This window comes from Cupressus sempervirens, chromosome 4 (genome assembly GCF_028749045.1).
Source record: "Cupressus sempervirens isolate cs-2001-9-10 chromosome 4, ASM2874904v1, whole genome shotgun sequence".
Lineage (NCBI taxonomy): Eukaryota > Viridiplantae > Streptophyta > Pinopsida > Cupressales > Cupressaceae > Cupressus > Cupressus sempervirens.
The window spans coordinates 65,864,695-65,876,932 of record NC_143121.1 but is presented as its reverse complement, the minus strand read 5'-3'; the positions used below and the strand labels follow the sequence as shown (position 1 = coordinate 65,876,932).

The 12,238-nt window shown below is 34.7% G+C and overlaps 1 pseudogene; it reads left to right on the top strand.

Annotated features, from left to right (window-relative positions):
• Nucleotides 1-9,303: 9,303 nt before the first annotated feature.
• Nucleotides 9,304-9,913, top strand: LOC149559962 (cytosolic isocitrate dehydrogenase [NADP] pseudogene; annotated as a pseudogene).
• Nucleotides 9,914-12,238: the final 2,325 nt, after the last annotated feature.

Sequence of the window (12,238 nt, the reverse complement as noted above, 5' to 3'; positions counted from 1 at the left end):
CATTATTCCACGAATGCGAAAATTATTCAGGTGTAGTAGCTTGGCTCAATTTATGGATTATCATGCACACAATAGAAGTTGAGATGACATTATTCGAATCCCTACAGATGGTTCAGCATTTATGCACATAGAGGAAAAGTGGCAACACTTCAAAGAAGAACCTCGTAATCTCAGGCTTTCATTGGCAGTGAACGGTGTCAATCCATTTGGAGAGATGAGATCTGTTTACTCGGTGTGGCCTATTTTTGTTATCAACAATAACATTCCTCCGTGGATGTCAATAAAGAGGGAGCACATTATGTTGGCAATGATTGTTCCAGGTATCTTATCATTTGATAGTTATTAATTTACATGTACTTAAAAATCTTGCAGTAAAACGGTCACAATAACTATGTAATGTTACTGTTCATTCAAGTAGGCAAATATCAAGTAAAAGATATGAATGTATATATTGAGCCTCTTATCGACGAGTTGGTGGAGTTATGGAACGGTGTCACTATGTATGACGTGTCTAGACCAATACGACAAAGACAATTTCAATTCCATGCAATACTTGCATGGACAATACATGATGCCCCAAGGCTAACACATTTTTGTGGTATGTTATAGTGAATTCAAGTTGCGCACAATAATTCTAATTATAAAAATCAATATATTTAATAATCCAATTACATCATTATCTCGTAGGTCTTCAAACAAAGGGAAAATTTGCATGTCCAGTTTGTGGTCCGAAGATGAAATCTCGTCATTCAAAAAGTTTAGGAAAGCAGGTGTTTGATGAGTGTAGACACTTCCTCCACAGGAATCATAAGTATCAAAGTACAGAAAAACATCTTTTCAATGGGAAAGAAGAGACTACATCAAAGCCACGAAGAATGACACCTCGCCTATGGAAGTTGGAATATAATAGAATTAATTGTCGAGGTAATGTCGTTCCACCTAATGGTTTATGTTTGTAATTTATATATTTCTATTATGATTTTTGTTGACTAATTGTGTAATTGATGATCGTGAAGGTCATCAAGGCAATACTGACAACCTTCCAAAGGGACTAAAAAGCTATCCCATACAATTTAGTAGGTTTCCCTACTACGAGCACTTACAAATTGTGCATTTGTTTGAAACTATGCATATTGGAAAGAATATAATAGAGACATTGTGGAAAATATTGGATAGAAGGTGTGACAAAGAAAAACTTGTCAAAATTTGTAATGACATACATGAATCCAATCATATTGCATTGAAAAATTCCATTCACTCAAATAGCAACAGAGATTAGATTAATATAAGTGCCCTTCCATGGTTATTAACGGAGCAGCAAAGTGATGCCATAAAAGAAGTCATACGAAAAATTTGATTTCCCACAGGATTTTCTGCGAACATAAACAATCTCATATCAAAAAAAAGTGAATTTGGGCTAGGGCTCAAAATGCATGATTGGCATACTTTCATCAAGGTAAGTTATGTTCTTCTGTATTTACAATATATTCATAAACTACGTGAATTTTTCATTATGTTATGTTAGAAAACAATGAAATGATTGGTTTATAATTACTGTAGTACGTGCTTCCTCTATCTCTCCCAGAGCACTTCAACAATAACATTAAACAAGTGATATACGATCTTGGAAAATATATGAGTTAAGTAGTAATATCTGTTCAATTTGTTGTATATATTTATTATATTCGTGATTTGTTTTTCTTGCTATGTAATCTATTGTATATTATTTTGTAAAGTCTCATATCTATATATTTTTTGTGACTTGAATCTCTTAATGTAGGTGGTTGTCATCTAAAGAAATTCATGAAGAAGATATAAACTATTGGAAGAGAAGAATTCCTCATTTACTGTGTGAAATGCAAAAGTGTCTACCTCCAACTTTTTTCAATGCACAGGAACACTACCTCGTACACCTAGTTGAGGAGATTGAATTGTGTGGACCTGTACACACTAGGTCAATGTGGATGGTTGAGAGGCATTTGAAATCTTTGAAGGCTTTGGTTCGACAAAGAGCACATCTTGAGGGTTCTATGGTAGAAGGATATATGGTATACCAGACTATGGTGTACATTACTGAATATCTTCTTAATTTTGCATCAAATATCCATGTATATCGCATTTGGGATCTCGAGCCTTTTAAAAAATTAGAAGGGGAGTACTTGATGGGGAAAGGTACATTGAGGAAAGTGAGAGGTAATAAATTATAAGATGTTATTTTAATAAATTATTTCTTAATCTTCAAAATAAATTGGTTGTAAGTTGTCTATTTTTTTTTTTGTACAGGTGCTTGAGAGTGGGATGCACTACATTTGTATATTGCAAACAATCTTGATTGGATGATGGTATGGATTGAACGATGTCAACATTTTGGTCACACATTAACATGGGAAGGTGTATCTTCATTGGTTAAAGAAGCTCATCATAATGGAGATTCTAATGTTACGCAAAGGGAAATAGATTTAGCACATGGTTCAAGAAATTTCCAGGTACATACAAATTTATTAATCACCCGTATGTTTATCAACTCACGATACAATAATTTTGATATTTTTCACATATTATTGTAGGTTAAACACCACAAGGCTATGTTCTGTAATGGTCAAAAATTTTGCGTCAAAGTGTTGGATGACATGAAGAAAACTTGTGATTCAGGAATAACTGCAGTCTTTCAAGTGACTAATATTTCATCTAGAAATGACTTACATCCTCAAGAGTCTGAAAATCGATACTATGGCATTTTGGATGAGATAATTGAGTGTGACTTTAGTTCCTTCAAATTAGTACTCTTCGTTGTCAAATGGTACAGGCTACGACTTAATCCAAATGATCCCGATAGAACTGTTATTGAACATGATAATGGATTTACAATGGTTAATACAAGGTCGTTTGAGCCAGTTGGGGATGAGCCTTATGTTCTTCCAAGCCAATGTGAGCAGGTATTTTACTCAGAGGTTCCACATAAATCGGGTTGGTCATTTGTTGTTAGACATGAACTGAGAGGAAGGCCAATAAAGTATAATGTGATGGAAGAAGAAGATACCGAAGAAGTAGAAGATGATGTAGATGGTGATCACGATCGATAGTTATTGGATGGTGTTCCTGACACAAATTTTCATGAAAAAGAAGAAGATGATGATGACGATGATGCTGCTACTGATGATGATGATGAAGATGATGTTGATGTTGATGATGATGTTGATGATGACGATGACGATGACAATGATGATGATGATGATGGTGAGGAGGATGATGATGACGACGACGACGATGATGATGAGGATGATGATGATGATGATGATGATGATGACGACGACGAGGATGATGATGATGGAATTTAGAGGTATGCCATCAATCCTTAATCTATTTAATATTCATTTCTTGCTAGAAATATATTTGTCTTATATATATGGTTACATAGTTTATTCATTATCTATTTAAAGCTACAAGTTTCAACTACAAATAGAATACTGCTAATCCATTTTAAAATTATTATAATGGGTTTTGGAAGAAATTACAGTTATCTTAATTAATATAAAATATCTAACTGAATTTCAAAATGTTATGCAAGTGGCTTTATTCTAGGTGTTTCCTCCACCTCCACACACATCAAACAACTTCAAATAGCATGTCCCCAAGGTGACTAAGCCCTCAACTCATCAGCTGATACAAAAACCCAGTTTTAGCCCTTAACTAGGCCTACTTCCCTAGTAGGCTTATAATGTGAGCCTGATTTAAGTGTTTTATTGTGTACCTTTTAATGTTTTTAATTTTATGTGATGCTAATGATGGATGTGATTATGCTCATGATAATTGAATTACATTTGCAGGAAATTGAACCCCTTTCAGGAGCATCCTGCATAGTCTCATGGATCGACAGGTATAAGTCAATACTCCTTATAGACAATCTATTTAATACACTTATCAATAGTAAGATTGATGTCTTCTAAGATCTCTCCCATTTGCAGGTACCAGTGAATAGGTATTTGTCAGAAGTGTCTTCCTCGAGTGAGGGAAATATAGGAATAGAAGAGGAAAGTGAGACATGCAGTTTATCTAGAACAGGGAGATTAACTAGAGGTCAAAGGACTAGAAGGAAATTCAATAAATGCATGAAATTTTTCCTTTCTCAAGGGGGGTCATGTTCTTATGATGATGATATGGAAGGTGACATCGAGGTGCCCTTGAGGTACCAACATCTACAGAAACATTGGGTACCCAAGGAACTTCCTCCAATAAACACTGATTTTTGTGTTAACGAGAGGATATATTGCATAGCACCATCATCACTACATGGTTTGGGCCTATTTTCTATGGACGACATAAAGGTGTCTTACAAAATTTTTTTTGAATTGATGGAGTATGTTGGACCATGTTACGATTACAAAAGTTGGATGCATATTGTTAAATATAAACAAAGTATGCGTAGGTATGCCCTCTAGGCAAATTATATACAACACCAAGACAATAATCAAAGTAAAAGTGTGGCTATATACATTGATGGAAGGCCAAAAGCAATAGGGAATATTGCGAGTTTTATAAATAGTACACGACCTGGGTCAACTATAAAGCAACCCAATTGCATATTTGAGGCGTGCGAGGGAAATTGTGTATTCATCTATGCGATAAAATCAATACGTGTAGGGGAAGAGCTTCTTATTGATTACAATTTGAACCGCATAGATACAAACGAGGCTACTATCATGGGGGTGGTACATACTATTAAACCAACTTCTAATCAATGACTCCAACATACCGTTTAGTCAATAAATTTTTGGCTAACATTTTTATACTTCATCTTTGACACAGGGGCATAATATGGAGCAACCGCCCGAAGGGGATGCTAACGATGCTCTCGGCTCATCTACACATGAGTAGGTAAAACTCATTTGTAATTGTGCAAACTAGATAGAAGAAAAATGTTTTTTTTTTTAATGTTGTTTTCTTTATTGTTTTGGAGTAATTTTGATAATACTAATACTATTGTTGTCACAGAGGGCTAGTGGTCGGAGGGAGGGAAAGGAACCTGTAGTCCCTCAGCAGGCCCCCCTTGAGAAGGACCCTTTCTATATCAATTTAGCAGAGACCGATGACCCGATCAGTTCGATTAAATTAATTTGAAGAAAATTAACAAAGAAATTCTACGTTTGGCAACCATAAAGCCTATGACTCAACAAATAAAAGATAGGGCATCTGAATTGTTGCACACCTCTGAGTCCTTAAAAGTAAGTATTAATGAAATTTTTAATTATAACAAGAGTTAAATAATGGTTTTTATGTTATGCTCTTTTATGGCATTAATTAAAATATGGATGCGTTGTCTTTACAGAGTTTTTTGCTTGATTTCAAGCCCCGTTCCCATGATGAGGGTGCTGCAGGTGGTTCAGGTAGATCGCATGTTCCATTCGCCACTTCTATTTTCTACTGAATATATATAGGAATGATCATAATCATTGACAATACATGCTCGAACAATCCTTTTTTTTAATGCTCTAACAATCTTGTCCATGCTAGTCCACGCGTTCTATATTTATGCATGCTCTAACAATTTTATTCTTCAGTTTCACATCAATTGAATCCTACGATGACACTGCCTCCATCTAGGACAACCACAAATCTCTTTCCGATTGTTGAGTCAGCAACATGCAGCTTACATGCATCGACTGTTGCACCGTCTGCTGGTACACAAATCCCTCTTTTTCTCTCTTATGACAGCAACAAACAGTTTATTTTTTACAACTTTATAACATCAATTCTCATTTGTTCTTTTATACTTCGATCATCACAAAGACTTATGAAACTTATGAAACTTTTTGCAATAGGACCTGCAACATCATTTCCTTGATGTTCCTATGTTCCTAGTATGGGAACGGTGAAGGATGTCACATTGATCATTAGCGACGATGAAGGCATTCCATTAAAAGTAGCCAAAGTTCCAGGTACTTTAAAGTTATTATTATTCTATAGTGATATAATAGTAATTTAGTTTTTGATCACTCTTCATCGACTAATGATCCCATGATTTTTTTTTAGGGAATGATCTTTTTTGGAGAAAACTTGGTGATGAGTGTTTGCAAATATTTGGGCCCACCATGCGTACTTGGTGGAACATCATATCCTAGCTAAAACTCCAAACCACTATTTTGATTTCATATCATTGCTATAATAGTTTTCCTTTTTGTCCATTTCTTGAACTATATTAAAGGTAGCTTATCTTCATTTATGAGTCTAACATGTTTTTTCTTACTTAAAAGGTGGAATCAGCAACGCAAACCATTGAAGGATGATCTTATAGAGAGCATGACCCAACTCTTTAGACCTCGTGCATTCGAGAGAAACAAGATCCTTGAAAAATATAGTTTATGTTTGAATTATATTAGGGACCAATACAGAAAAAATTTATGGGATAACCCCAGGTACGAGCGTCCACCCTATGTTCCTGAGGCTGAGTGGCAGGCTCTGATTTTGGATGAAAAGTATAAAGCTGACAAGAAAAATAATATTACACTAGTGGAGAGTACAGCAAGGTATGTGATACTGTTGAGAATCTAATTATGTACTAATTAACCTCCATATTTATACTATCTAACATATTTCAAACTTTTCATAGATTTCCTGACACATCAAAGGCAACAAAGGCAAGACTAGAAAAGCATGAGACACACAAGCTCGGCTCTGGTGGTTTTTTGAAACTTCAAGCAAGAGTTGTAAGTATTAGTAAATGAAAAATTGTATCAAATTTTTTATATAATGTGAAGGGAAATGCTAGGACTCCCTTATTTAGCTCATCAATTATAAATAGGTCAATAGAATATAATAACAGTAGTGGATTTTCATATTCAATATAAACAATTCAACAATTGAAGTCAAGACTCTGCAATCTAGATTAGTGAAGAAAACTTGTGATTCACTAATATGACATTATTTAAAATCTCACCCTTGACTGAATTTTCCTCCAATAGTTAAGAATAAAGGCAGTGATTGAAAGAATGAGGGAATGTAGAAGCACTTGCAGCCATTTTTATTTCCAAAGAGCTGAACTAACTCTTACCCAAATTAAGAATTTGGAGAAAATATGTTGGTACAAGCAAAGCATACAAACACGCAACATTTATATAGTAGATTGCTCCATCAAAACTGCTCGATTTTTGTCCTATTATATTATGATTGATATAGATGATTTGCTGTTGATATTTTAACTACCCTCCATTGGTTGATGAAACAATGCAAGTAAAATTCACCATACCATGCAAAAATGCAAGGCTCAGAGTTCAAGAGATGCCTCACAGAAGACGATAAGAGAAATGGCTTCCAACAAGGCTATAGAGCCGTGGCTAAATGGCTAAGAGCTGAAATTAGTGTGGAAGGTTCTAATATTGATGCATCTCAGCCACAGGTAAATAAGCTAAATGAAATTTATTTCAAATTGAATACTTTACCAATTGGTCTATTTGATGTTAAGTTCCAATATAAAGTGAGTATATCTATTTTAAGCAAGCAATGATAACAATGCGTAGAATGTTGGAATGCAGCCTGACAATCCTTCTACACAATCTATGGATGTCGAAGGTTCGCATGATGTGCATCCCAGTGGTGGAGGTATACATTTGCTATTAAATTTTTTATATGTAATTGCAATTGGTGTTTGGATTAACGTAACATTTTGTATAGCAGCTGTAGAGAATCGAGGGGTCGATGTTCATGACCGTGTTGACGTTGAGTCCAGACAAAATGATGTGGTCAGATCAGGTAAAGAGACACAATTATGTTATTTAAAATAATTAAATACTTGTAACAATTATAATAAATTATTTTTAATTTAACTCTTTTATTTGTTATTGCAGAGGACCCCCCTTTGCAACAACATAGGAATTTGAGATCATCAAGAACAGAGAACAAAACAACTGATGAGGGGGGAATTGGTGATGACACTGATGCTCCTCTTAGAGCTTACATAGAAAAAAGAAATAGAAAGAAAAAAAAGAAACGATTGTCACTACATACCTTAATTGATAATGACTGTATTTTATGTCTCAATGAATTTAATTATGTGCTAATGAATGTTCATGAATTATGTGTTAATGCAGAATATTGATGAATGTTGCAAGTTAATGAATCTAATGTGTTAATGAATGTTATCATGTGATATTGATTGAATGTTACATTTTATTAATGGTTGAAAGAATGAATGAATATTAGATGTTAACGGGGAATGTAGAGTGATGTTAGGGGGAGGGGGGTGGGGCCAAATGAGCTTCCACCTTCACGTGGTTGGCCCTATTTAGTAGAGAATATTAAACTATTCTCGAAACAAAGTGAAGCTCAATAAGATGTAAGTGAAGCTCAAATTGGCACAAATAGGGAGTCTATATGATGTAAGGGATCATTTGAAGTCCTAGGGTGTCCTGGGAAGAGTTATGGGTGGATGGTAGTGTTTACATGATGTAATAGGCTATTAAAGCCCCTAAATGATGTAAAATGCACTCAAAGTGCAAGATCTGTTATTTCCCGCTCCTTCCCCAATATCAAATGCTTTAATTTTGATCTCCCTGAAGTCATCTCGGAGGCTCCCAATTACACTGATACATGGATGCAAGAACACTGGCAACAACCTCATGTGTTAATAGGATATGGCATAAAGCTGCACAAGATGACAAGTTGTTTTGGCTCTTGGTGGATTTCGGAAATTATATTCTCTTTCCCTTTGGCCTATGCTTAATCCATTTGCTTCTTCTTCTTCTTCACCATGTCTATTTCCTTCTCAAGCCTTGTCTCCCTTCTTATCAAAGCTTGGTCTAAATAAAAAACACAGTGCAAAGACTCAATCTTGTGGTAAGGATGAGATTCATCTTTCTCTTTCTCTTTTCTCTATCCATTGCTATGAGAAAATGAGTAGTCCTCCTATGCAAAACGTGTCCTCTGCCCAGTTTCAATCTTCCAACCATCCCATATTTGAAGATGCAAGCAGGCCCAAATAGGTATAAATCCATCTAGCCCCACAATAGATATTACTGGTATTTCAGTTTTGTGCGTATTAAATTTTCGTGAAGACCAAGGTTTGTATCTTTTCATTCCTAATTTGATCATGGACTTGTAAGTAAACATTAGAACCAGACAGACCTTATAGTTTTCATGTTAGATGTAAATATATAGCTAGTTTGATGCCCATACGTCTTACACTGCTTGGTCAGAAGGAGCGCTCGTGTGCAGCCTTGAAACCCTTCCAGGTGGCTGATAAGAAGGTAAAATTTCCAGATTTGATTTGTTTAGAGTGTTCTGTGATTGGTCATAGGTATTGATGCATCAATGGCAACAGCTTATGAGAAGAAATTAGGTATTGATGCACATAAAATTATTTCTATGCAGTCTATTTGTGCATTTGTTGATGCATCAATGGCAACAGCTTATGAGAAGAAATGGCCACTTTACCTGAGTACTAAAAACACAATTTTAAAAAAGTATGATGGAAGGTATGTTTTCAAATCAATACAAGGATTGATGATCTTATTTTTACCTTTTTCTCTAACACACCTTACTTCCCATGTTATCATTCTTTATGATTCTCTAGCTTAAGGATCCTCATATTCTCGGAGATTCTTCTTATATGTGACTTAAATTGGTAGGTTTAAAGATGTCTTCTAGGAGGTATATGAGGCCAGTTGGAAAGATAAATATGACGCAACAGGAATCTGGTTGGTTTTGTTTCTTGGCGCAATAATATGAAGATTGCAATGTTGATTATCTTGATTCTATCGGGCACACAATAACTTGTTTCAATGATTGATTCATGAACAGGTATGAGCATAGGCTTATTGATGACATGGTAGCCTATGATTTGAAGAGTGATGGTGCCTATGTTTGGGCATGCAAAAATTATGATGGTGATGTGCAGAGTGATTTCCTTGAACAGGGTTAGTGGTGCAAAATACTATTTTTCATTGAATCTAGCTTTGAACTGATCATTATATCTAATCTTACATATATCTATTGTTTTTGTAAGGAAGGAAACATGAATTGAGATTTTTTCAGGGAAGATATTGGCTGGCTCCACAATCATGATTAATCAGGTATAATCAGTGATTTTGCAAATTATTGCTTCTCTAGTTTAAATCTGTCACTTCTTTTACAGAGATAATATAACAATTTATCAATTATATTGCTTATTCAACAATTATAGTACTAACAGATTTGAAAACACCAAGCAATAACAATATATGCATTAACTCTTTTGAACATATAGTTGAATATTCTATGGAAGGCTTGTACTACCGTGTTTCATTGCAAGGTTATGCATATTTTTGTTCTCAATAAGATATCACAGATAAACTTGAGACTTGATACATATTCCAAATTGAAATAAGTCACCATCTTTTCCTGAAGTAACCAAATTTCATAAATATGTTACCTTGGATATTTTAGTCTTAGAATTTATGTACAGATTATTTTATAGTATGATTAAGTATTGTTAATTGCGTATATTTACTATTTAGTTGTATAGGATACTTAATGAAATAAATTAGTGTAACTTTTTTGTTTTTTTTTTTTTTGTAGGGAGTTACCCAGGCCCAAAAAACATTGCTATATTTGTATGTTGTATGCAACTACCCATTCCCAATTATGATTCCAATTTGGCAACTTAGGAGTTGTGAGAGCAGTTCAAATCACTCACTGGGGAAGATGGTTCATAATCATTTCCCCACTTGCTCCCTTGTATTGTCATAATTGGAACATAGGCATCTCTCTCTAATTAATGCTTACATTTGATTTATTAACCGTTTTGTTACTATGGATATAACACAATTAAATTTAAATCTCCTAATATTTGGATCACCAATCCAAGCATGGTTGTAGAGAATCGTAGCTGTGTAGACACCAAATTTGAACAATCCACTTACAATTGAGAAATAGATTATTGGTAGTGTCCTCATCTACTTGATAGATTGAGCATGCAGAAGCTTGGTAGGTGCCTCAAACCTAGCCCTAGTTTCATTGCCAACCATAAATTTGGTGTATACACGAAAGCTATTTTGATCTTGTGAGCATTGAATATCAGGATCTCCATTTGACTTCTCATTATTAATGCCTTGACTCACTACTGCTGGATAAACAACCTAGTTGAAGTCCAGTGCAAAGAGGTTGCTGGCTACCAAAGATTTGATAAGTGTTACGAAAATATTCACTGTAACAATCTCCTTCTAAATTGAACTCCTGATGAATATTAATCTGGAATTCTTTTGGCACCATCTTTTTTATTTGTTTTTTAATATTCTAAATTCCTAGTCTAGCCTCATTTCTCTATTTTTGTTTTTATTCTATTTAATTATATATGTAATATTACAATGTGAAATTCAATGTTCAGATGTTTGTGGATGAAGTAATGGAACTTGTGGAGCTCACATCTTTGAGAGGTGCCTTTGTTGGGCTTCTTGGACTGAATGGCCTATCTACTGAATAGCGTAAGTGGTTAACAATAGCAGTAGAGCTTGTGGCTAATCCTTCAATTATATTCATGGATGAGCCAACTTCAGGCTTGGATGATAGGACAGCATCTATAATTATGAGAACAGTAAGAAATATACTTGACACGGGGAGAACTATTGTTTGCACAATCCATCAGCCTAGTATTGATATCTTCGAGGTATTTGATGAGGTAAAGATTTGGTTTTCTTAAAATAGCTTTGTGAAGCATTTGAAATTGGCATCTTCTTAAAGCTAAATGAAATATGCTGCAGCTATTCTTAATGAAGCAAGGAGGTTAGCTTATCTATGCAGGTCCACTTGGTCACAATTCTAACAAACTTATAGAATATTTTTCGGTAAGATGCCATCCACTACGATTTTATTCTGTTGAGAGATTTAGATCTGAATCTGGTACCTTTTGATGAGCAGTTTGAATTTTGGAGTTGTAAGTAGTCATAGTTTATTGTACTAGAACCAATAGGAAGTTGATTTTATATACAAGGAATTGGTCATGCCGGATAGTGTTGACCACTAAGCTTTTAGCAAACATTCTCAATACGTTGAGCTTAAGAGTCAAGCACTAGCTGCAATTATCATATATGTTTCAGCTAATTGAAAATGATTCATGTAGGCCATTAAGGGGGTTCCACAGATCAAGGAAGGTTATAATCCAGCTACGTGGATGTTGGAAGTAACTTCTATGTCAGAAGAGCATCGTCTGGGTGTCAACTTTAGTGAAATCTATAAATAATCAGACCAGCTTAAAGCATGATTTTTTTTT